The following is a 27,191-nucleotide window of genomic DNA, read 5'->3' on the forward strand; positions in this document are numbered from 1 at the left end:
AAAGCATAACGTGATGCACATCTATAGCAAGTTTTAGAAAGAGCTTAGGCCACAGCGGTGAAAATAAACTGTGAAAATGCATATTCAGATTAAAGGAAATAAACTTTCTGGGAGAAATATTAACAGATCAAGGACTTCTGATTGATCTGGAGGCAGGAGAGCCATTACAGTTATGCCCCCTCCCCAAGACAAAGGAAGGGTACAGAATTTTCTAGGCTTAATTTATACCCAACATGGCAATATTTTTACTCAGTCTGAGAGCACTTTTACAAAAAGATGGACAGGGGATGCAAACATGGCCCAGTAGGAGCTGCATTGATGGAATAATATGAGAAACACTTCAAGGGATCTCACCAGCTCCAAATGCAACTACATACAAATAGAAAAAGAGGCATTGCCTCTTGTATTTAGAGGGAGACTAATTTTAGCTTAAGCAGATTACAAACCTCAAGTCGTTATTGCAAAAAAGGGCCTTGTGGATGCAGAGGTTATTTTTTCAGATGCAATTATATGATATTTCCTTGGAGTTCACACCTGGACAAGATTTAGTAGTGGCTGATGCATTGTCCAGAGCATAGTGGAAACAAGTAGCAAGACAGAGGGTGAGACAGAAAACATCAATTATAAAATTATAAAACTTGCCAGTGCCTACAAGAGCATGGACTAAACTGAGAGAAGCCAATGGTGATACCCTTCAATGGTCAAAATGGCCATCTCTACAGGCGTGTCAGGACACAGAATGCCAAGACCATATAATTATAATACAACTGAGCTCACAAATATGATTGTGGCACCCAAAGCACTTATAGGCAGAAATGCTTATGAAAACGCATGAAGGGCATCTTGGGATAGAGAAATGCATGAGAAGAGCCAGAAAGGGTTCTAGTAGCCACAAAAGAATGAGACTATAGATAAAAATGTCCCACAAGTCAATTATATCAGCCTAGACAACAGAAAGAAACCCATGGTTATTGAGCAAGAGACTTTAGGACCTTGGTACAAGGTGGCAATAGTTTCATTTGCATGTCTTGGATGTGACTACTTATTGGTCATAGATTCTTACTCAAGATAGCCACACCTGAGGATACCATAGTTCAATAGTGTCAGGGAACTGCCATCGGAGCGCAGGGTGGTGGAGAGGCTCTTGGACGCTGGGGAGGGAACCAGCAGGGAAAGAGGGAGATCTTCTGCTGAGGAAGAAAGGAAGGAGGAGGAGTCGGAGGGAAGGCGCAGGGACGCTTCAAGCGAGACCAGTGGAGAGAGCTCAGGACCTCCCCTGGGGAAGCCCACTCTGCGCAGAAAGCTGTCGCGCAGGGAATCTAGGCGGAGACTTTCTGTCAAGGAGCTCTTATGTTGGAAGAAGTTCAGGAAACGCCCACTGACGGATTCTGCCAGTGATTAAGGCAGCCACGAAGTAAGGGCTGTCCGGTCAGGGAAAGTTTTAGCCAACTACTCAGCTTGGAGCGGTTTTGGCGCTTACGCACAAGCAACCCCTAAACCCTTTACAAATAGGTAACACTGGGCAACAATTTTTTACTTTTTGAATGTTGTCTAGATTTCTACAACAGATTTAGGGTATTTTTGCACTGCTGAATCAGGAAATGGCATCCGTTTCTCTCCATCAGGTCAGGTTTATTGTAAACTGAATGGTGGGCATTGATAAAGGTAAGTACCACGAAGAGGACCTACAGAAAGGAACAACAGGATCTTGGCCACCACCTCCACCTATACCTACATCTGCACCTACACCCTCGGGATCAGAGGACCAAAAGAAAGAGACGCCACCATAGGACTAACAGACTGATCCAGGATGTCTCTGCAGCTTCTTAGTTGGAATATAAATGGCGGAAATTCCCCAGAAAAAAGAAGAATTTTTCATATATTGAAAAAAGAACAATTGGACATTATTTGCTTGCAGGAAACACATGTGACTAGGCTCCATAGAAAAGTATTAATTAATAAAAGACTAGGTCAAGAATTTATTTCATCGGACAAAGTTAAGAAAAGAGGAGTGGTGATCTATGCAAAGGAGAGCCTGTCACCAAAACTCTTATTTAAAGACGAGCAAGGAAGAATTTTGGCAATTGAAATACAGATCCAAGGAGAAAAGTTTTTGATATTAGGAATTTATGCGCCGAATGAGGGGAAATCAGAATTTTACAGGAAACTGCATGAGACAATTCTGGACTATATGGACTATACCAACATCATTATGATGGGAGATATGAATGGAGTGGTCTCTACAAATATGGACAAGTCACAAAATCAAAATTTAACAAATGACGACAGACTACCTAAAACTTTCTTTGAACTAACTGACAATATGGATTTGATTGATATATGGAGGACAAAGAACCACTTAGGCAGAGAAGGAACTTTCTTTTCTGAAGCTCACCTGTCATGGACAAGAATCGACCAAATATGGATAACTAGAGGACTGGCACCTAAGACTAGAAAAGTGGAAATCTGCCCAAAAACCTGCTCCGACCATAATGCTATGAAAGTGGAAATGAGACTTATTCCAACCGATTCCTTCAGATGGAAAATGAATGACACCCTATTAAGAGATCAGGAGATTGTTAAGAAGGCCCAAAAAACTTTAAAAGACTATTTTGAAATAAATCTGAATACTACGGTGGAAAAAAGAATAATCTGGGACGCAAGTAAAGCAGTTATGAGAGGGTTTTTGATACAACAGAACACAATAAAGAAAAGACTTTGGAATGAAAAAAAGAATAAGATTATAGACAAGATAAGAGATGGTGAGAAAAAATTGAGATCAAAACCTAAATCACAGGAGGTTCTGAGAGAAATTAAATTTCATCAAGCACAATACGCTAAATTGATAAATCAAGAAGTTGAATGGAAAATTAAACAGATGAAACAAAGATCATTTGAATCAGCGAATAAGTGTGGGAAACTGCTGGCATGGCAGTTGAAAAAGAGACAAAAAATGAACACGGTTACCAATTTAGAGATTGAAGGGAGGAATATCCAGAAACCAGAGGAAATTAGAAAGTGTTTCCAGAGATACTTCAAACAACTTTATATGCAAGGGCCGCAGGAAGAGACTGAGATAGACCACTTCCTAAAAATTTATGGACTACCAAAATTATCCCAGGAAAAGAGAACAATCCTTAATGATAAAATAACGCAACAAGAAATTGAGGGTGCCATTCAGAATATGCAACTAGGCAAATCTCCAGGACCTGATGGTATTACCTCCAAGTATTACAAGACATTGAAAGATTTTTTGACACAACCACTAATGGAGGTCTGTAACCAGATTATGGAGGGGAAGAAGGCACCTGAATCATGGAAAGAAGCTTTCATCACATTGATACCTAAAGTGGAATCTGAAAAGACTCAACTTAAGAACTACCGTCCCATCTCACTCCTAAATGTGGATTATAAAATCTTTGCGGATATTTTGGCAAGTAGATTTTAAAAAGTGCTAAATGAAGTAATTCATAAAGATCAGGCAGGCTTTCTTCCAGGTAGACATTTATTTGATAATACCAGGAACATTATAGACATTTTGGAACTTTTGCAAACTAATATTAACACAAAAGCAGTGTTAATTTTTATTGATGCGGAGAAGGCCTTTGACAACATCTCTTGGAGGTTTATGAAGAAAAACTTGGAAGGGATGGGAGTGGGACGGGGGTTTGAAAATGGAATAGAGGCAATTTACTCAGAGCAAAAAGCTAAACTGATAGTTAACAATGTGGTGACAGAAGAGTTTAAAATTGAAAAAGGAACACGACAAGGTTGCCCCTTATCCCCTCTGTTATTTATTTCAGTCCTAGAGGTGCTTTTGAACATGATTAGGGAGGACCGGTTGGTGCAAGGAATATAGGTCGGAGTGAAACAGTATAAATTGAAAGCTTTTGCAGATGACTTGGTAATAACATTACAGGAGCCAGAATCTAGTACGAAAAGAGTTTTGGAACTGATATATGAGTTTGGTCGGGTGGCGGGATTCAAATTGAATAAGCAAAAAACTAAGGTTTTGGTAAAAAATCTGACATCTTCGGAAGCAGAAAGGTTTCAGAATGAGACAGAGTTAAATGTGGTTAAAAAAGTGAAGTACCTAGGGGTAAACTTGACTGCTAAAAATTTGAATTTATTTAAAGATAATTATGAAAAATGTTGGTCAGAAATTAAAAAGGATTTAGAAATTTGGTCAAGATTGAATCTTTCCTTGCTGGGCCGAATTGCAGCTATAAAGATGAATGTATTGCCAAAGATGCTGTTTTTGTTTCAGACTCTACAGATTGTGGACAGAGTGGAATGTTTTGGAAAATGGCAGAAAGATATCTCTAAGTTTATCTGGCAGGGCAAAAAGCCCCTAATAAAATTTAAAATATTGACTGATGCAAAGGAAAGAGGGAGGTTTGCCCTGCCGGATTTAAAGTTATATTATGAAGCTGCAGCTTTCTGCTGGATGAAAGATTGGTTACTGCTTGAAAACACTGATGTCCTAGATCTGGAAGGGTTTAACAATGCTTTTGGTTGGCATGCATACTTGTGGTACGACAAGGTAAAGATTCATAAAATGTTCAAAAACCATATTGTCAGAAAAGCAATATTTATTGTCTGGACAAAATATAAAGACTTACTAGAAAGTAAGACCCCGAGATGGTTATCACCAATGGAGGCTAAGGCCCGGAAGAGACTCAATATGGAGGCCGGTTGGCCGAAATATTGGGAATTAATAGAAAAAATTGGAGACAAATGGAGGTTGCAGAGCTTGGAGAAATTAAAGAATAAGGTGCAAGATTGGTTACATTATGCCCAAATTCAAGAGGTTTTTAAATTGGACAAAAAGATAGGATTCTAGGTGGAGAAGTCGAAATTAGAGACAGAACTGTTGGAACCAAAGACTAAGGTATTGTCGAGAATGTATAACTTGCTGCTTAAATGGAATACACAGGATGAGACTGTTAAATCAGCCATGATAAAATGGGCTCAGGATATAGGGTATAACATTATGTTTGAGGACTGGGAAAGGTTATGGACCACCGGAATAAAATTCACGGCATGTAATGCCTTGAAGGAGAATATTATGAAAATGATATATAGGTGGTACATAACCCCAGTCAAGCTTGCAAAAATATATCACCTGTCTGATAATAAATGTTGGAAATGTAGAGAGGCTGAGGGGACATTCTTTCACCTCTGGTGGACATGCCCTAAAGTGAAGGCCTTCTGGGAAATGATCTACAATGAACTAAAAAAGGTATTTAAATATACCTTTGTTAAGAAACCGGAGGCCTTCCTTTTGGGCATTGTCGGCCAGAAAGTGTTAAAGAAGGACAGAAGCTTTTTTATGTACGCGACAACAGCAGCAAGAATACTTATTGCAAAGTACTGGAAGACACAAGACTTGCCCACACTGGAAGAGTGGCAGACGCAATTGATAGACTATATGGAACTGGCTGAAATGACGGGCAGAATCCGAGACTTGGGAGAAGAAACAATGGAAGAGGACTGGAAGAAGTTTAAGGACTATCTACAAGAATATTATAAGTTGTATGAATGTTAAGTATTTGCACGATTTAGAAAATATCAGCTCCAGCGAATAGGCTTTGTAAAATTGAAAACTAAGTTATAAGTAAGAAAAGGTCAAAATTTAAGGCAATATTTTGTTTAATTTTAAGGTATGAGCAATTGGTAAAAATTATTTTAAATTTAGAAGTATAATGTTTGGAAAGTACAAAATAAGGTATGAAATAAGGTAATAATTTGCTGACATTCTGATTATAAATAATGCAGGGTAAGGAGATGCGAGGAAGTCCAGTTAGTTATTTGTTTTTTGTTTTTTATTTCTTTCTTTCTATATGGTTTTTTGGTGTATTTGTTTTGGCTTTTTGGTGTAGGGATCTTGTATTATGTATTTTGAAAATTTAATAAAATATTTATTAAAAAAAAAAGATAAAGGTAAGTACACGTAAATTGCATGTTGCTTCACCATTTTTCAAACTTCAGGGCTTGAACTTCCGTTTCTTGGAACTCCTGGAATGCTCAGTGGCAGGGAGGTCTCTCTTCAGAGTTCAACAGTAGTCAGCCATCATGACTGCGTCCCAGCGACCCTGATACCTGGTCTCCATCTCTTTCATGTCCTGATGGAATCTCTCCCCCTGCTCGTTGTTGGGTTGAAATAAACGACAGATGAATGACAAGTGTCATATGGGAGGCATCTCTCGAGCATGTCTCGGGGAGTCCCTTTTATTGAATATTACAGCATTGCCACATATGTGCTTGTTGCTGATTGGTTAGCACAAATACAATGCGAGGGTTGCATATAGGCATTAATCATCAATAGATTAAAGGTTGGGAAAGGAAACACAGAATTGGACAGGCGTGAAAACCTCCTTATTAAACTATTACTAGTGATTGATATAGCATTCATCCGTAGATGTGGTCAACCAAGCACTAAGAACAGGTCAGGATGCAATGTCTCATGAACTCAATGTGGACTGAACATTCTAGGGTGATGAAGGAATGTCTCAGCTTAAAATGGTTTAGCCAGAGTCATTGAACCCAGGTTCTCAGGAAAAGGGTCCATATGTGAAAATAGGTAGTGCATATTGACGCTCATGTTGCAGCCCAGGTTTCTGAAAGCAGTCAGCATGTTGTTGACAAGTTCTGCGTAGTTTCTGGCCTTATTGTTGCCAAGAAAGTTCTTCACTACCAGAACAAATGCCTTCCACACTTCCAGTTCCACTTCGTTCATTGACTTTCCGAACTCTGGATCTCTGATGAGCTGACGGATCTGAGGACCATCAAAGATGCCAGCTTTCAACTTCTCCATGGTCAATCCTGAAAAAGCCTGGCACAAGTACGTGAAGCAGTCACCATCCTTGTCCAGAGCCTTGGTGAACTGCTTGATTAAGCCGAGCTTGATGTGCAGCGGTGGGAAGAGTATTCTCTGTCTCTCCACCAGAGGGTCATTGATGACGTTCCTTTCTTTGCAAGACACCAATTCCTCCCACACAGGCCAGTCCTTCTTCGTGTAATGCTGAGCACGGTCCCTACTATCCCACATGCACAGAAAACATGGGTACTTGGTGAAGCCAGACTGTTGTCCCAACAAAAAGTTCACCATCTTCAGGTCAACACAAATAAACCACTTATGCTGATCATAACCAATTTTCTCCAGCACATACTTCATCACTTCATAGTTCTCCTTCAGTGTACTCAAGTGAGCCAGGGGTATAGAGGCAAACCGGTTGCCATTGTGTAGCAGAACCTATTTCAGTGATTGCTTGCTGCTGTCAATGAACAGTCTCCAATCTTTGGGTTCGTACTGTGGCATTCCAAGCTTGAGCAGAAGCTGCGCAATATCTGCACAGTACACCAAGTCCTTCTCTTCCGAGAAAAAACGGAGGTTTTATGACTTCAAAGTGATCCCTTTTCGACATAATCACCCAGAACTATCGGACCTGAATACTTCTTGTCATTAAAATAATCATTTCCAATCAAAACAATTATTCAACATGGCATTTTACCCCCACCAACTTCTTCTAAAATGCTCCACACAAGTGTACATGTGAACAAAAACGTAAAAAAAACCAGTATGTGTCCATAGCTCAAAAACTTGACCTGATTGAGCAAAACCAATGTGATTTTTGGATTCAGCGCATCAGATTCGTCCTAAATCAGCTGAAAAAATGCAGACAACAAATTTGTTGTTGACCAGTGTAGTAATTCACTTGAGGTCTATTTTTTCCAGATATGGGATGCCTCAGATTCCCAGGAGTGATAATTGTCTTCAGTGTTCAGCATGAGAATTTAGTAAATTTACTAAGGACTATGATTTTATTCATGTAACATCAAATCTTAAATAGCCCAGTGTAATGGGTTGACAGAAAGCAAAGTGAAAAGTGTGAAGCGCTGGCTGAAAAAGACCTTGGACTCCCAACAGTATAGCAGCAGGAGTACCAGGAGAAAGGAGCACAGTGGCTGGGATCACCTCTCCAGGAACCCTCACACTCACACATCTGTACTAAGCCATGTAAACAAGCTCACTATTGTTTTTTTAAAACTCTAAAATGAAACACAGATCAAGGTCATTTAAAAGTGACATTTTCCCCCTCTTCCACAAAATAAGAGATTTGATTAGAGCAACTGATTCAAGTAGATTTCTGACCATTCTGCAAAGAATTATGATGCTCTTAATTGTGTCCAAGAACAGGAAGCTTTTGATGGCCATGTTCTTTGGTTAAACAATTTGCCAAGGCAGATTCAAAAGCTGCATCAAAGCATTGCCTTGAATAAAATGGCTATTGGCGGCTGCATTCAGAGAAGGATATCTGCATGTACTGTTGTTTCCACCACCAACAGTATTTATCCTCATCAGGGGATGCCAGGATATATTACTTCTTCTAAACGCGGGTGTTAAATATGGTCTTTCCAACTAAGAAGCATTTTAAATTAATTTTAGGAAATTTTAATGGACTGGAAATTGGTCTGAGATTTGAGAGCAGCAAATTTTCCTTCTGGCATCAGAAATGTGTTCCAGAAGCCCTAGTGAGGTAATAATCTTTATGGAAATGTCAGATGTTACATACCAATAGATGCTGCATTTGCAAGTTACTTATCTGAACACAGATGTTCCCAGAGCATTTTTAAGGCAGCAATTTCTGATAAAATATTAAACACAACATTTTATATTGTCACCTATCCTTTTCTCTTTGAACCTGTCATTCTCAGCTTTCAATGTGTGCAAACAGTTGGCAGGGTAGTTTCAATTTCTGTGCTCTCTAGTTTAGTGCTGTGATTGGACCAGAGCATAACAGTGATGCATTCCCTCTCTATGAGAATAATATGACTGGCTATATGAGCTACTCTGCCCACTGTTCATGGTACTGTTTGTATAGTAATTTGTTATCGGAGCCATTTTGAGGTAACTGGATCTTACACTACAGCAGATGGATCATGTGGGAAGTAAACAACCCTGTCAGTGTCATCAGCCCTAAGGAGGATTAATACAGTTACTTTCCATATGGTTGTCTCATCCCATGTGATTCCTCCATCCAAATGAGTATCTGAGTTGTGTGGAATCTAGCCATTGGAAGACCTTTCCACTTCCACCCTGCTTATAAATTCTTGACATTTCTTTCTTTCTTTCTTTAACTTATCTATTAAATTTATATCATACCCTTCCTATGAAAGGAGCCCAATGCAGCACATAACAAGTGCTAAAACAATAAACCATCTACAAAACTAAATAGAGACTTGCATTACCAATGTCTCACATTGAATATAATTGATCTGTAAAAAAAAAAGACTGTGATCTGAAAAAAGAGACGTTGCACGTACTTTTGTAACTAAAGAAAATCTTCCATGTTGTTCTAAAATAGTAGTGATGTTTATTGTACTTTGAATGTAATAAACCAGCCTTCATTTTCCAAATAAACCTCTGCAGGGATAGTTTTGCCAATGCTTATATTTTCTAAATCAGTCTGATAAATGTGGGTTGGAAATAATAGCACATTAGAAACCTTATCAGCATGTTATGCTTAATAGGTTGAATGTAATGTGCAGTTTATAACCAGCATGTTAGTCTACTGTATGCTATAAGCCTTATGCATGTAAACTTACTTCCAATATCTGTTTAAAATTACAGCACAAGTTTGAAATTTAAAAGCACAATTAATGAATATTTTTAAAGCACTGGCAACAGACTTGTTTGTGTTGAATAATAATAACAAACTAAAAAGACCCAAAGATATTCAGAATAATACCATGACTAAACAGTGGTATAGTAATGTAAGAGAGGTTCTCAAAAGCAACAAGATATGCCCACAAAAGGACGTTCCTTTTATGTCATGATTGCTTAGCCTTGGGAAAGACCCCTGTCAAAAGCTTTTAGAAAGTCAAAGTACACAGCATCAAAGCTGCCGCTTTTATCCTCATGTTTATTGATGGCTGTATGTCATGGTTTTCCTTTTACAAAATTCCTGACTTATCAAGTTTATCCATGTATTTAACCCATTTTTTTTCTTTCATAGTAATTTTTTGCCAGCTCGTGAAGCACTAAAAGCAGAATCTCTGGCCTCTTGTCTTCAGAATTACTTCTAGGATTGTTTTAGCGTGCAAGCATTTCTGATTATTATTACCATTGATTTATTGATCAGTTTCTGAACTGCCGTCTCAAGGCGATTCACACATAAGAGAATTAAAAACAGTGGAAAACACAAAAATGACAAATACATTTAAAACAAGGATAAAACTCTAACAAGTAGACATTTGTGGTAAAGACCAATTTATGCAGCTGGGAAAGCCAGGTGGGACAAAAATGTCTTCAATTTGTTTCTGGAAAGTGCAGATAGTGAGTGCCTGGCATAGCTTGACAGGAATGCTATTCCATGGAACAGAGGCAGCCACACTAAAAGCCCTGCTCTGAGTTACTGTGGAGTTGGCCTCTGAGATCTTTGGAACTGACAGGAAACTCCCCACAGACTACAGAGCTCCATTGGGTGTATAAGAGATAAGGCAGTGTCTCAATAAACATGGTCTTGTACTACAGATTGTCTTATATGTTAGTACAAACACCTTGAACTTACTAGAGAACCAGAATTGTTCAGCAGATCCCATCCTTGTATAAATGTTATCTGTTATCTTAGCCAATTTGTACCAAGTAATATTCTCAATGTCCTTCAGTTTTGTTACCAGTATAGGAGTTACATTAAAGTAGCATTTATGATACTCTGCAATTGCCTTATCATCTTCAACAGTTATTATACAATGGCCATACAAAATCTCTGGTAGTCCAGCTATGTTTTCTAATAGATTTTGGGGAAACTCCTGTTTCCCACAATGAAGGAAGTTCAATATGAGACTTGGGTGCAGATTTGCATTTGGACTTCTTGTCATTTTACAACTGCTATCAAATTATTTTGGTTTAGAGCCTCCCAGTTCCAAGGAGTCTGTACGGCTAACTAAAATATTTTTAATAATCTCAATTTGCTGAAACAAATTACTATTATTACTTGTGATTAAAAATGATGACTACCTTGGATTATCACAAAAAAGGAAGTGTTAAGGGTATGGAGAAGACTAGGAAATCATAGATAAAATGTAATCATACCTCCACCTTGATTACTGTGTTCAATCATAGTAACTTATATAGGTGTTAATATTAAGCAGAACAAGGAAACAAGTTGGGAAGTGGATGCTGGGAACAGGGAACAGGGGCAAGGCATTGGAGGGTTCCATGTACCTCCTAAGTTAGCCCTTTCTTTTAGTTGTAGATGCTTTCCCATCCCCAGTGTTGAAGTAAGATTTGACCACCAGTGCAGTCATTTTCTGTTTGTGGAATAGGAAGCTGCCATTTCATCCTTCACATGAAAAAAATCTCAGATCAGTCCTGTCTGTCACACACAGGACTCGGGGGTCATCTTAGCAGTAATTGTTAATGAAGGTTTATAGAAGCATTTCCCCACCCTGACTATGCAGTAGTTTGCAGGGAGTGTAATGGAGGGAAATCAGGCTGTGCTGTTGTTGTGAGACTAGACCCTCTGTTTGTCTGGCTTTTAGACTGAGGACTTAGCTAGACTGGTAAAGAAAAAGAGATTTTTATGTGCTGTATGTGCGATATAACATTGTGCCACCAGATGGCAATGTGAAGTCCTGTTTTTCTCTACTTGTTTTCCCTGTTTAAATTTACAACGCTTTAAACTGAAACGCTTCTTGGATGTGTTTAGAGCTAGCCTGTGTGATCTAATTCATATTTGAATCTGTACTAACAAACAGTATCAACTTTAAAAAAAAAAACCAGAGAATGTGGCACAGCTGCTTCTTAAAGTATAATGGCAAATATTTTTTAGTGGCAGATTGTTTTAATCTTTGGAACTTGCTCTCCCCCCCCCCCCAAGCAAATGGGAGAAGGAGAGTGTTTGAGTACTATTGAGGTTAATGACATTTGTAGAAGAGGTGGCGCACAATGATTGTTAAGGGTACTAACTACAAGCAGAGCTTTGCCGTGGTGTAAGCCAGTGTTATGAAGAAGGGTCAGTTGCAGTATCGATCCACAGAGATGATGTGGCTGTACAAGTGCTGAAGGAAGATCATCCTTTCAGCTGTGTCTTATACAAAAGTTCTGAGAGACAAAATCCAATAAAACGGGAAAGTAGCTCCTGAAAAAGCTGAAGGAAAAGGTTAAGTAGAAGACAATGGCTTTTGCCAGGCCTGTCTTTCACAGACAGTTTTAATAATTGATAATTAATTACATTAATGTTTTGGAACCTCCTTGGATATTTTTACTTGAGGTTCCAAGTATTTAATTGAATTTCTGTAGGGAGAGTGTTAATCATTCACTTAAGCCATATATTTATATTAGCCAGTGAAAGAACGAAGTCAAAGGGCTAATCTATTGAGTGAGCAAAGCATTGCTTTTCTGCTGGAGGCCATGCAGAGACTGCAAGTCTCTGAGGAGCCCTTATCCTGGAGACAGCTTGCTTTCAGTGCACTCCAGAGACCTTTGGAGCCAAGGATGTGAGTGACAGCTGTTCTTTTTGGATCAGCATAGAAGAGACGATGCTATTGCGATCCTCTTTTATCAAAGTGTTTTATCTAATGCATTAAATATCACAGTAAGCAGGATGGATTTTTGGCATAACACAGTCAAATTAAAATAACTTCAGAAGGAAATGTTTTAATTTTCTGAGTTTTGTTTGTCTTTCTGTATGTCTGTGTTGGTAATGGTGCGGTCATGATAAGCCATCTAATATACAAACCTTTGAGGTGAAGATATTTTCCCCACCATCAATTTGTTTTGATTTTTGTGTGAATCCACCTGACATTTTACATAGAATTCAAAACTGCCATTTGGAGATCTGGAGATAGTAAGAAGATTGAATTTTTTAAGTAATTGTTTAACTTTTAAATTGCTGTTAATTTAGAATCTCAGTGACTGCATAACTGTCCCAAGGGCAAAAAAAAGGTCTGTCTAAAATTCTTTAAAACAATTTGGGTACAGGAAATACTTAATAATTTTTATTTGTATCCCGCCCTCTCCTGCCGAAGCTGGGCTCAGAATGGCTGACATCATAAAAATGATACAATATACATAAAAACAAGCAATCAAACGATTAAAACGCACCCTAAAATTAATTCAAATAAATTGAAATTAAGATTAGACTGGACAAATGCCAATCCTCAGATTAAAATTGAAAGGAGTTAATACTTGCCAGGACCAACTATTTCCACTGATATTACAGTTAAGTACTTAATTCGTTCCAGAGGTCCGTACTTAACCTGAAACTTAATTAAGTACTTAATTCGTTCCAGTTAAGTACTTAATTCGTTCCAGAGGTCCGTACTTAACCTGAAACTGTTCTTAACCTGAAGCACCACTTTAGCTAATGGGGCCTCATGCTGCTGCTGTGCCGCCGGAGCACAATTTCTGTTCTCATCCTGAAGCAAAGTTCTTAACCTGAAGCACTATTTCTGGGTTAGCGGAGTCTGTAACCTGAAGCGTATGCAACCTGAAGCATATGTAACCTGAGGTACCACTGTATAAGGACCTGTGAACAGGCTGGGAAACCTCCTTTGTGTTTGTTCTTATACAAAGAGAAAATGAGTCAGGCTGAACCCTGGCCAAAGGCCTGGCGGAACAGCTCCATCTTGCAGGCCCTGCGAAAAGATGTTAAATTTTGCAGGTCTCCTGTCTCTTGTGAGAGAGCATTCCACCAGGCCGGGGCCACGACCAAAAAGGCGCTGACTCTGGCTAAAACCAGCCTAATCTCCCTGGGGCCTGTGATCTTCAGGGTGTTGTTATTTGTAGACCCTAAGGTCCTGCGTGGGGCATACCAGAAGATGTGGTCTATAAATTTAAATGTAAATAGCACATTGATATTTGCAAAAGTGTATGTCTGTGCTCTTATATTACTAATTTTGTAAAAACCAAGGCATCTAAAATCAATTACTTCTGGTGCTAATATATCTGGAAATAGATATCAGCAGTACGAAAACTTTTATATTTCAACACACCTCATGTGATAGTGTGTTTACTAAACTGAGTTTTTCTGTGTTACAAATACAAAAGCCCACTATAATAAATGCAGATTATAGAATTCTGCAAGCTTTCCATTTTCCTCTAGGGGAAAAATACACCCAGCAAAACCACTCAAGCTGCAATTCTAAAAGCGCTTAGTTGAAAGTGAATCCAATGGAAGCCAACCAGAGTTTCTTCCAAGCAACATGACTATGATGGTGCGATATATCAGATAATTTCCATATACAGTGGTACCTCAGGTTAAGAACTTAATTCATTCTGGAGGTCTGTTCTTAACCTGAAACTGTTCTTAACCTGAAGCACCACTTTAGCTAATGGGGCCTCCTGCTGCCGCTGCGCCACCGCTGCACAATTTCTGTTCTCATCCTGAAGCAAAGTTCTTAACCCGAGGTAATATTTCTGGATTAGCTGAAAGCGTATGTAACCCGAGGTACCACTGTATTTCTTATTCACATTTTATTTTTAATTTCATTTAGATAAGTAATTTTAATTTTTCCCCATTCCTATATTATTATTACATTTCACAAACAAAAGCTAATGCTAGTGAAGTTGCTAAGTAATAGTGATACAATCGGCATAACGTTTAACCATCATGATTTTCAAATTTCCAAGGACAACTTTGAAGGAGTCAACTTCCTACACTTTAGCACTTTTGTATGGGAAACAAATGTGTTCATTTCTTGTATATCAGCAATTTTTTATGCCTCTTCCACTATGCATACATGTATTTGAAATTGTACATGCAATTATCAGTACAGTAATGATTATATGTGGTTTGCATGCTTTTACCTAACATGGAAGTGTTATTTGTGTAGGGCTAGGGTTATTTAGGGACGCAGGTGGCGCTGTGGGTTAAAGCCTCAGCGCCTAGGGCTTGCCGATCGAAAGGTCGGCGGTTCGAATCCCTGCGGAGGGGTGTGCTCCCGCTGCTCGGTCCCAGCGCCTGCCAACCTAGCAGTTCGAAAGCACCTCCGGGTGCAAGTAGATAAATAGGGACCGCTTACCAGCGGGAAGGTAAACGGTGTTTCCGTGTGCGGCTCTGGCTCGCCAGAGCAGTGATGTCACACTGGCCACGTGACCCGGAAGTGTCTCCGGACAGCGCTGGCCCCTGGCCTCTTAAGTGAGATGGACGCACAACCCCAGAGTCTGTCAAGACTGGCCCGTACGGGCAGGGGTACCTTTACCTTTACCTTTAGGGTTATTTAAATTGGATCTCATTAGGCAGCAGTTCTGGGGGAGAATTATGTCAGGATTCTTCCAAATAAGTGTTTATAGGAATGCTGACTTACATTATCAAAGTGTTCTTTAGTGCAATATATTTCATTTGTAAACATTTTAAGGGGAAAACTAGATGGTCCGTGAAATGCATGACTGCATATAATTTTTTGAGAACAAAGTACATGGGGTTTAACTCTTTCCACCTTCCATGGTCCCAACAAAATTGCACCTTAGTCGGCCAAAGCTGACATTCTACCCAGGAGGTAAGTTGCCACTGGTGCCAATAGTAGCTCCTTTTTCAGCAAGCCAGCCCTATCATTAGCCACAGTGAAACAGCTGCCTAATCTTGGGTTTCATGAAAGGGCAGCAAATTGTTAGTTGCTTTTATAATTTTTGTATTTTTACTAGCAGAAAATAAATAATGTGGGATTTTTTTCACTTTCAGAAAAAAACAAAGTGTTTGTTTGTTTGTACATTAAATTTATTGGTTGCTTTTTTTACCAAAATAACTAAGCAACTTGGAGTATAAAACAAGGAAAGAAAGAAACAGATACATTAAAACTGAAAATAAACTTAAAGGTAATTCTGTTTTGTTTTTCTTTAAAGCTTGATTAAAACAGGTTAGAAATCCCTCCCTCTGAGCTTTGGTCCCAGCCCTAAATATTATCTTCATTTGCAAAGTGATCATGTTACATGTGAAAACAAATATTTTGCTATACAGTATTATCAGCAGTGGTACTGTAGAAACCACTGAACAACCAAAAAATAAATTAAAAATTTCAGCATATAATACTGACACTGTGTATCACCACCAATCTCATCTGCTTGTGACCCTCCCAACCAAAGCTCTGCATGAAGAGATAAGGTTTTCAACTGGCACATAAAACTAAGCAAAGACAGTGCCAGATAGATATGTGCATGCAGCTAATGATATGTGACAATGTATAATCAGGGTGAAATGGTCAGTGGCTGAAATTTTTGTTACATTGGTTAGAGAGGAATCCCAGAAAATGTTTTTTTCTGGAAGTACAATTTCTTATGGATAATACATTTCTTAGATGCTGCTGTAATAAACACAAATTGTTCCGCAAAGCATGTTCTCCTTCATGGAGAGCACGTGTTGCGGTGGGGGCCGCCAGGACACTCCAAAGTTGGGGGGCGGGCTAATTGATCGTTGGCCACTGATGCGATTGGGGCTTCCCTTGTTGTTGGGAAGAAGTTAATGTTGCCATTTATTGATTGACAGCCAGAAATAGTAAAACTCCTTGCACGAGGCTAGGGCTTCCTCTTTTCGCCCGAGCATTGGATTGCCCGTCCCTCCCTCCCTAGAATAGGGTTGTTCGCTTTGACCTTGCTATGCCTGTCATGGGGTCGTCTGCTTTGGAGCGGGGGCCTGGTAGGAATTTTGTCCATCTGGCTGATTGGCTGGGGCCATTTGTTTTTTGCCTACTGCGTAGCAAATCGTCACAACTTGTAAGGTTCGCGGTTAGGCATTGGTTTATGGTTTGGTTGGTTGAGGGGCATGGATTGGCTGTGCCTGCCCCTCTAATGCTGCTGCTGCAAGGGATTCCGTTAAAGGAATTGGGAGCTAACTATTGCTTGTCCACTCTGTCAAGGGGGCTCGGGCCATAGCAATGAGCTCCTGGTTGCATTTGGGGTGAGGGCAGGTTCCCTGCTCCGCGTAACCCCCAAGTGTATTCCCCCATTCTGACTTTCGTATCAAGCGGAATGTCAGTCTGTCCCCCATGGTGGGGGCAGATAGTCGCAACCAATGCCTACGCAACCACTCACAAATTTGTATTTTAATAAAGTTGTGGCCAAAATTATGCCAAAAATCTTAAACAAAAATTTCTGTGTGATGTGTGAGTTATTGGGGTGGACCTGGGGACCTCGACACGCAACGATTACTTAATATTGCAGCTTCAAAGGACAATCATAGTAAAATCCCTACATTAACCCAATAAGGCCCCCCTTCATTCATTGGTCACATGAAGGGGACTCCATGTCATAACTAGAGAGTCAGGCTGCATTGCAGTGCATAGGATTCTACTGTGTTGGCATCAAGGGGGCAGGGGCAAGGGCACAACACCATTTCCTGGTCATTGCATAAACTCGCCTGCACGTTATTAACATGCAGTGGCCACAGTTATATGGTTAGTTTCTAAATCTTACTATGATAGTCCTTTGAAGATGCTGTTCTAAGCATATATGGCCTTTTGAAATCAATGTGTTTAGAGAGTAAAAGGAGCCATTGATTATTGCCCCTGCATGGATCTGCTATCAATCGTTGGCATATGTCAGAGTCATCCAAAATTGGTTATGAATGCAACATAATAAGCACTGTATGTAGAGTTCAACTTTTTTATATAGCTGTCTGTCACAAAGTTCTGAAGTACATTTCTTTAAAGTCTCCCTGTCTCCTGAGGAAAGGGGGATAAGGCAGTGAGTCCCTGGACAGGATCTATGACTCATTATGTCAATCAAACCCTACTTCAGAGGGGAATAAAGAGATTTGTATCTCAAAGCTGTGCATAACGACTTCTCGGCTTTTCATTTCATATTTATGAGCGGTTTACTTTGAAGTGTTTATCAGGCAATACGCAGAAACATGAGAGAGCATTGCCTGAAACCATGTTCAAGTGTCTAATCTGTTAAATGCTTGCTGAGCAGGCTAGTTCATCAGTGCATGCAATGCAAAAAAGAAAAATATATAAACTTTCTGTTTTTGAGGTTCTGAAGCAGAATATTTCTATTAGCAATATAAAAAAGGATTATTAATGCCAGGCATTTTGAAATAATAGTACCATAGAAAACTTACAAAAGCAGTTAAATCCACATTCAAACAGAAGCTAGACGAAACTTAACAATGTAGATAAAAATTACCACAGTGTGTACTCCAACACAGAATATTTAAGTTTGCAGAGGCCACCAGGCTCTTACTAATTCTATGAAAATTAGGACATCAAATAGGAAGAAATCTCAGGCTCCTTTGAGAGACATTCCTGGCATCCTATGAAAACACTTCCACCCTTGGTCTTTCAAGGAGATAACTGTTCCAAAATGCTTCCCATAGAGCCTGCCCTAGCTGCATATTTTAGCTATTAAACAGAAAATGATCCTAACTGAGACATTCATAGGTGAGATTAGCAATGCTATCCTAAATATGCTTATTCTGAAGCAAGTCCCACAGTGTTCGGTGGGGCTTGCCTCCAGTTAAATATGCATGGGATTGCAATGGATTACTAAGATTATTTTGCTTTCAAATTGGGCTTGTGATTGTACTATGATGGTGCAACTTAAATCATAAACTAGCAGTTCAGATCCATTCTATCTGTTTTCTAATATTTAAGTGTCTTCTCAGCAGCCCAAGTCTCATTTAATCATATGGACAGGCTAATCCATGAACTGTTAGAAGAAGGAATACCAGAGTTTAAAATTAAATAGTCCCACTGACACTCAAATAAATACAGACGCTCAAATAAGTACAAATTATTTGTCATCATGAACAGAAGGATTCTGAAATGTATGAGAGTCTTTGTAATCATCATGGTTTGGATCATGGATATTTAATTGTGTTGTCTCCTGTGTGGGATTCTGAAACCCAAACTGTATGATACACAATAACTTTGATCTTGCCATTAATAGATTTAATACCATTAGGGTTCCAGCTAGGTCACTGATAGTTTATAGGGATGGAGGAAATACTGAATAGACATTCCCATGCAAGGGATTTGATTAGAAGGGATTTGAAATGGTTTCTGTCCCAGTTCACAGTCCAAAATGTATCCATTAGATTCTGAGTCTCAAGTTCCCCACATAGAATTATTTCAGGAAATGGAGTAATCAATGATTTATGGTAGGGACATTCATTAGTAATCATGAGAACAACTCACAAATAATTGTATCTCAAAATAAGTTCCATTCCCACATGCACACACACACACACGCACTGACATCTTTTCCAAATTAACTGCTACCCCCACCCCATCCAGTAGATGAGGTAGCAAATTATATATTGTAACATTTCCTCCTTTGTGAGGAAAGGCTACAACATTTTGGGCTTTTAAGTTTAGGGAAGAAATTGGATAAAGAAGACAATGTGATAGAGGTTTATAAACTTATGTATGGCGTGGAGAAAGTGAAAGAGAAGTTTCCAAATCGAATTTACTTCCACAAGATATACCAATGGCCAACAATTAGAATGGCTTTGAAAGAGGATTAGGCAAATTCATGGAGGATAAGGCTATCAGTGATGAGTAGTCATAATGATAAAGGCTATGTTCTACCTCCACTGTCAGATGCAGTATACCTCTCAATACCAGTTGCTGGGAATCACAAGCAGGGATAATGCTGCTTAAAGGCTTCCAGGGATCTGGTTGGCAACTGTGAGAACGGTATACAGTGGTACCTCGGGTTAAGAACTTAATTCGTTCTGGAGGTCCATTCTTAACCTGAAACTGTTCTTAACCTGAAGCACCACTTTAGCTAATGGGGTCTCCCGCTGCCACCACGCCACCGCCGCGCGATTTCTGTTCTCCTCCTGAAGCAAAGTTCTTAACCCGAGGTACTATTTCTGGGTTAGCGGAGTCTGTAACCTGAAGTGTTTGTAACCCAAAGTACCACTGTATATTTCTGGGTACCAGATACTGGGGAGAAACAAGAGAAGAAGGCTCTCACTTCATAAACTGCTTGTAAGCTACAAGAGGCATCTAGCTGGTATCTATTGGTAATAGCATGCTGCTCCAGCAACTCATTTTTATTATTTTATGTGCATATTGACTAGTGGATTAGAGAAGGAATTGTATAAGCTTAGTACATAAATGCAGAGAATCACATTCAGCTCCCTTTACAAGCAATATGGAAGTTGGTAATCATCTAGTAATGCTGACCTGCATCAGCATTTGTTTACTTGTGACAATAGCACATTGTACTGTGCAGATTTTGTTTAATGAAAGGGTCAGTATACTTATCTGTGCTCCTGTCTGTATATTAAATTTACAGATGCCAGTCATTGGCAGATAAGGCAAACAAATAAATGAATCTTATGTTAAAACAGATACACCATCTGTAGGAATGAATGTTCGAGCTCATGGTTAAGTGGCTGAGTTGGTGCCAAGTGCTCCATTTTATATCACTACAATAGAAATTGACCATGAAACCAGGAATTGTTTCACAAGGTCTGAACAACAGTGAGGGGGGGATAAAATATAGCACACCACATTAAAATGTGTTCCTGATTCAAAAACAGAAGTGAACAGTATAGCAGGGTAATGTGCTGTTCAATTCTGCTTATTTTGATATAATAGTATATGATTGAGACTCTGATATCTGTGCTTATTTTATTCATAGTTATAGTCATCAGATCCCATTAATGCTCCATTCCCACTGATTTTGGAATAAGCTTTGTGAAACAATGGTCTGGCATTTTCATGGTCTGGCATTTTTAATCTGCTAAACCAGAGGCTTTTCTCTGTTCTCTCTCTCTGCTCTTCGCCTTCTTCTTTACATAAAAAGGCATATGTCCATTATTATTATTATTATTATTATTATTATTATTAAACTACTGGGTTTTATGAAATATTTTTCCAGAACCTTTGAGTGAGCAATAACATGTGTTTTTTATTTTAGAAATGCGTAAGTTCACACCAGTCAAATACATAGAAATATTTGCTATATAGTGATGTCAGACTCTTGTATCTTGCTCTGTAGGAGCTGTCACCAAGTTGGTGCCCTCCAGACATTATTGGACTGTAAGTCCCATCAGCCCTCAGCTAGCTGTGCTGGTTGGAGGTTGATGGAAATAGCAGTCTATTAACATCTGGAGGGCACCAAGTTGAGAAAGGCTGCTCTACAGGATTGGCTCTGTTTTCTAAAACCAGGACTAAAAGTTTCCACCCACCCACACTTCACTTTTATTACTCCCATAACCCTTTTCCTCATAACAAAGCATCCTTTTAAACTTGGTTAGCTTTTCTCTTTGTTTATGCGTGATTCTGCTAAAATAAATAAGCCATGGCTACATGGGTTCATGGAACCTCTTTCACATACTTTGTGAGCTTTGTTGAATTTCTATGTGGGTGTTTTGCTGTGATGTCCCTGCCTTCTTAACACAATTTGTATAGTACAGAGAGCCCTTCTAAGCAAAGATCTAACAGCTATTAAAGGAAGAGAACTCTTTACCTGTAACTGGGGTCATGCTAATCTATAGAATATTTTTTTTCCTTTTTGAACTGGCAAGTTATAAAGCAGAGTGTAAACAAGTTGTTTGATGTAACTGCATTCTACATTTCCAGCTCTGAAGACTGAAAATCACATAGACAGAAACCTTTACTTCATTCTGTTGGTTCAGTGCAGTGGTCTGTTTTGTACTAATTCAACAAGCCTTGTCAAATCAGATTGTCTTAATGAATGCTCCCATTGAATTATTTCCTGTCACCTTTGCCAATAATTGTTATAAAAAACAATTTTGGGAAATTGCTATGTATGAATTGCCCTAATATGTACAATGCTTAATTGAAAAGTGATTTAGAGGGATAAAATAGGAAAGACAATCTGACCTCCACTACTAAAAATTAATCATCCTTGTTGAGTATTTATGTATCATTGGTTCTATCAAACCAGCTTGAGGCAGTGTGTAAACTGGGTCACCCCTTTTTATTTTGTGGTATTCCTGTGAGACAGGTTACCCAATGAACTTTGAGTAAGTTGCATGATTTCGTATGGATTTAAATCCTGGTCTTCATAGTCCAGATCCAGCATAAATGTGCAAATAGTTCTAGGAGCCTTGGGGCACTTCAGATTATTGCGTATGTATGTTTGTTTTTAAATGACCCAATGTGACCCATTAATTACCAGTCAGCCACATGGAAACCACCTTCCCATGAATGATTCCCTCATGGCAGGGTGGGTGAGGATTGACTGCCTGAGTGTTGACCACAGAACTGGCATCTAATCAGAATGGGTACTGTACCCATTATCAGCAGTCACTCCGCACTCAGGAAGTCAAATTATTAAAACATTACCCCAACCACAAGGGATCTGCTTCCACACCTAGTGTTAATTTTAAAGGGCTCTAGTGCCAATCACAAAATGATTTGCCAGAAGGCCATTTCAAAAACAGCTGGGATATGGGACTAGCTGTTCAAAGAAAACAAATTAAAACCATTTCAGTAGACTAGTGGAAACCCCTTCCATGAATGTAAGCTGATATTTGAATCTCATCCATAGTCTCTGAGAAGGCCAAGCCTCATGCAGTGGGAAATATTTTCATTCATTCTTATCCCACCCACTGCCTTGTCTTTATTATTTGCATATCCTGTTCCTTTCTTGTTAATATAACATTCCATCTGGTTTGTCTTTTCTTTGAATTTTTGTGGTCCCTGCCAAAAGGCTTCTGGTAAAATAGATATAGTTTTTGCATTTATGAACCACCCTGGACCCTATGATAAGCATCTGGACCCTATGATAAGCTGTACATTGCCCAACAAGGCAATCCAAAAAGTGTATAATGTTTTATTGTATAACTTATGAATAAAGCAATTTGTAAGTTTGAAGAAATAGTCTACTTTTCCACAAGTACTACAGATATTATATGCATAACTTAAATTATTTGAAATTTAGAATTAGCATTGGACATTTTATGCTTCTTGATGTAAGCCAACTTGATCTTTCTGGACACGTTACTCATTATTACATTTAACACTGGTATAGAAGAACTATTGGTTTAGGTCAAATGGCAGTGTTACAGTTCTGATGCATAAAGGTAAAGGTAAAGGTACCCCTGCCCGTACGGGCCAGTCTTGACAGACTCTAGGGTTGTGCGCTCATCTCACTAGAGGCCGGGAGCCAGCGCTGTCTGGGTCACGTGGCCAGCGTGACGAAGCTGCTCCAGCGAAGTGGCACCAGAGCAGCACACGGAACGCCGTTTACCTCCCACTAGAAAGCGGTACCTATTTATGTACTTGCACTTAATTGTGCTTCGAAATGCTAGGTGGGGCAGGAGCTGGGACCAAACAACGGGAGCTCACCCCGCTGCGGGGATTCGAACTGCCGACCATGCGATCGGCAAGTCCTAGGCGCTGAGGTTTTACCCACAGCGCCACCCGCGTCCCTGTTCTGATGCATATTTCAGCTTTATTGAGAATAGTTAGCTTCTTATCTCAGGAGCCATGTGCATTTTGCCAGGCATTTAATTTTCAAAAAGCCGAGTGCCTGAAAAAGCAAGTTCTTTATTTCTTTGTCCCATTCATTATAGTTCCAGTGATGACATACAAAATAACAAGAGGAGTCATTAAGTTCATTTCAGGCATCAAGTGTTACACTATTTTACGTCAAAACCAAATGCTAATTAGAGTGTAAACATCTGGGCATTTAAAGGATATTAAATTCTACAGCTTATCATTAAAATATATTACTGCATTTATAAAACAGCTTATTTAATGTATTCAGAATTTGATTATGTTCATGTTTGCTTTTGTTGCCAACGAAGAAGAATACATTTTAGATGTTTTGATATTCTCTGCTCATTTCAGGATCACTTAATAGTAGACTTCTTTCTTCATTGTAGCTTCATTATCCCCTTCAATTTTTAATAAATAAGCCACTTTTACAGATACATTTTCCATGGATATTGGTGAACAAGTTGTTATGATTTTGCTTTGCTTGCTGAGTTTATAATTTTCAAATTCTTCATGTACAGTACTCTCATTTTCCATTGTTTACTTTAAATGCGTGCATGAACACTTATTTCGAAATATAAATATGTGAATAAAAATCTGTTGATTTTGTGCTTGTACTGTATCCACATTTCCTATTTAAGTTTCATACCATAATTTTTTTTAAAAAAGATAAACCAAATATGTAGATAGAAACATGCATGCATACACAAAATGCGTAAAGCCTACAAGTTGCCATCGCCGGGAGTCTTGGCTTCGTGGCAGGTTATTAAATGGCCAGGCGGGCCGGATTTAGAACCCTGGTGGACCTGATCTGGCCCAGGAGCTGTAGCTTGCCGATCCCTGGTGTAAAGAACTGTTCTGGTTGCAATTTCCATGGTGTAGGAGCATGAACCTTTTTCTCCTTAAGAATCACCATATATGTTGTGACGTGGGGTTTGTGATTTCAGCTCTCTTGACATAATATGCTGGAGACAGTTCTCTAGTAACACTTCTTTATTAAAGCAACAAGACTGAGACCTGAGGAGGGGAGAGCTACATTTATAGGGACAGGGAACTAGCTAGAAAGGATACATTTTGGAGGGAACAATATCAGGCAATCACAGTCCTGCCTTTTGGAGGAAACCAATAAGACAGAGGATCCAAATACAGCAGCTTAAATGAACCAATAGTAGCTGTACCCTCTGGAACCAAAAGGCAGTTACTTTACCCTAATGCAAATACAGACAATAATAATACAGATATAAAATCCTTTGACTCAATACACAACAATATCTGCCAAGAATAATGTCTTTCCATAATAGCAAGGTAACTCCCATATGAACTTAAAGAGACTGGATACAACTTGCATATGTACACAAGGTGGTAGTTTTTCTGGATTGAGTAGCAGGAAGGGAGGATACATTTTCTCAAGGACATATCTTAAAAATTATACCTTTGAGCTATACAGTGTGTTAAGTATCCCGTCCATATGTATCTGCAAAACGAGAAACCCAACATCTTATCTGATTGGTCAATAGCTTTCCCCTCTCTTTGTCTTTGCCAACTAGGACGTGGTATAAAATGGACAGGATTTTTTAAAAGTTTTTTTTTAATTTTTGCCTCGAGAAGTTTTACCTGTTCATATCCAGAACAGAACACATACCATTGTCATATTGAAATATGCTACAGTTTGTTTGTGAATTACTGAAACTACTTTAGTATTCATACTGAGTGTGAATTATTATTTTCAGGCAACCACCTTTCTTTATCTTTAATCAGAGCCGTGGAGCTGACTATTTTGCTGTCTCACCCACATACTTAACTGCTCATTCATGCTCCAAACTTTTAAAGAGACGTAGGAGGAAGGTATGGATCAGAGAGCTTACTAGCAGTATTTTACATATCCTGGGGTTAATTTCTGCAGGTCTTAAGCAACTTGTGGTTTAGGAGCAAGGGGTGGGATATACTAGGATTGCAGCCTAAGTCTACCTTTGAAATCAACAGAACTTGAAAGCACTTCATTTGAGCTGGAACTTACTCATGGTATCTTCGTTTATAGACATTGAGAATAGCAGTCTCCTCCCATCAGCATACAGGTTGATCAGTAAATAAAGGCGTAGGCATATCACTTACATGCTTTTATAGATATATCTATATATCTTTTTAAAATAAAAACTAAGAAAACAAATACATGTGCATTATGTATAACATGTACAATTCTGCAAAAATGAGTTGAGACTGAATACCACTAAATTTACTGAAAATCAATAAAATATTAATGCTAAAAGATCAAGCAAGCTTCATTTATGGTTCTTGGGGTACTTCAAACTATTCTAGGTATACAATTATAGAGTTATAGAGCAGCCATCGCTCACCTTCAGATGTTTTGGACTTCAACTGGGGGCTGCTGGGGCTGGAGCTCAAAATATCTGGAGGACACCAGGTGAAGACTGTTGAAAAGTAAGCCAATGCTTATAAGTTGTCCCAACTATAATACATTTTCCAGGTTTCCCTTCTCCATTTTAGGAAACTGATAAAAGTTGCTAGATGTGGGCAATGATCCAGAGAACCATAAGACTATGTACATGAGCTCAATCAGAGTTTCGACTTGTTTTTTCTTAATAAGCTACCCTTGCCAAAGGCCACAGCATAAACTATGTTTGCTACTAAGAGAACTTTATGATATAGTATGCAATTTGTGATTTAGCTTAGGCATACATTGCACTGCCTCATTTTACTTGTGTAGGCTTAAGGAACTCTTTAGGTTATAACCATTGAATATGTTGGGCACAATATCATAGTATAGAAACACTTGTTTTGGTTTCTTGAAAATTTAAATAAAGAATCATTTAATGTAATGCTAAGTCTCATGAACAACATTTGGCTAACATACTGCATTTCAAACACTGATCATTGTCAAAATAAATAAGAATAATTTCCATTCTGTGCCTTCAAACCTTATTTGCAGTGCTTTTCTGCACACTCCATGGAGAACAGTGTTTCAAAGATGAGCAATATCATTTCTCCTCTCCTCTCCCCAAGCACCCCCAATGCCCCCATCAGTCCTAGGCGGGTCAAGGGAAACCCCAAAACAGAGGGCAGGAGGAGGAGAGCTAATATTCTGTCAGACAAGTAGAAATGATTTTAATGATGGAAAGTTTGTGTAAGCATGAAAAAGAATTCTTCTCTCTGTATTGGCAGACCTAAGAATATAGAAATAAAAGTTTTAACACAGTCAGTTTTCTGCTTTAAGTGTTATTTTAATAATAGTGTTTATTAGTTATTTGAATAACTAGTTATTTGAATAATGGCAATTGAAAATAAGTCATAACAGCTGTACCTATACAGCATACTGTATATACATACATACTGAACATACTTTTATTTCAGGATAGCTATTGTTGCTTGCTGTGCTACATTTCAATATTATCTGGGTAGGTATTTGCTTATCACTAATAAATTATGTCTATCCACTATTGATATTAAGTCTGGAGCTGTCAATTTCTGGAATAACATGTGTGCAAGCCTTTGCAATTCCCTTTTATTAATTAGCATTGGCTGCCATCTTCTTACACATGGGTCGGCAAACTAAGGCCCAGGGGCCGGATCTGGCCCAATTGCCTTCTAAATCCGGCCCACGGACAGTCCGGGAATCAGAGTGTTTCTACATGAGTAGAATGTGTCCTTTTATTTAAAATACATCTCTGGGGTATTTATGGGGCCTGCCTAGTGTTTTTACATGAGTAGAATGTGTGCTTTTATTCAAAAGGCATCTCTGTGTTATTTGTGGG

At 38.9% G+C, this 27,191-nt stretch overlaps 1 protein-coding gene across 11 annotated transcripts in view; it reads left to right on the plus strand.

The window, feature by feature from the left end:
- TENM2 (teneurin transmembrane protein 2) overlaps window positions 1-27,191 on the plus strand; it is a 716,795-nt gene that overhangs the window by 103,851 nt on the left and 585,753 nt on the right. The window lies entirely within an intron of this gene.

Source organism: Podarcis cretensis (assembly GCF_951804945.1).
Source record: "Podarcis cretensis genome assembly, chromosome: 2".
NCBI classification, from domain to species: Eukaryota; Metazoa; Chordata; class Lepidosauria; order Squamata; family Lacertidae; genus Podarcis; species Podarcis cretensis.